The 528-nt window shown below is 50.0% G+C and overlaps 1 non-coding gene across 1 annotated transcript; it reads left to right on the top strand.

The window, feature by feature from the left end:
* The first annotated feature begins 455 nt into the window (after positions 1–455).
* Positions 456–528, top strand: TRNAV-CAC (transfer RNA valine (anticodon CAC)). The gene has a single exon. It is a non-coding gene; the product is annotated as a tRNA-Val (tRNA).

The following is a 528-nucleotide window of genomic DNA, read 5'->3' as shown; positions in this document are numbered from 1 at the left end:
AATTTACTACACAATATTCTTAGGGCACAAAGGTCATGGGTTCAGTACCTAACTTAAGGCCACGGCCGCTTCCTTCCCTCTTCCTTCCAATCTTCCCATCCCACCGCAAGGCCCCTGTTCAGTATAGCAGGCGAGGCCGCCTGGGCGAGGTACTGGTCATCCTTCCCAGTTGTATCCCCCGACCCAGAGTCTGAAGCTCCAGGACACTGCCCTTGAGGCGGTAGAGGTGGGATCCCTCGCTGAGTCCGAGGGAAAAGCCAACCCTTGAGGGTAAGCAGATGTGTTTAGTTAATTTTTACTATAAACAGTAGCAAACGTAAACTGTTACTGGTATAATTGATAATCAGCCGCTCATTCTACAATTTCCTTATCACTCAACTAATGCTGCGTAATGAACAATCACGTGACTCTCAGCTGATGCAAGATATGCGTACACGGACAGATCTACACTCAATGTTTCCGTAGTGTAGTGGTTATCACGTGCGCCTCACACGCGCAAGGTCCCCGGTTCGATCCCGGGCGGAAACA

The sequence above is a fragment of the Anabrus simplex genome, chromosome 8, assembly GCF_040414725.1.
Source record: "Anabrus simplex isolate iqAnaSimp1 chromosome 8, ASM4041472v1, whole genome shotgun sequence".
Taxonomy (NCBI): domain Eukaryota; kingdom Metazoa; phylum Arthropoda; class Insecta; order Orthoptera; family Tettigoniidae; genus Anabrus; species Anabrus simplex.
This window is presented reverse-complemented; position numbering and strand designations above follow the sequence as displayed.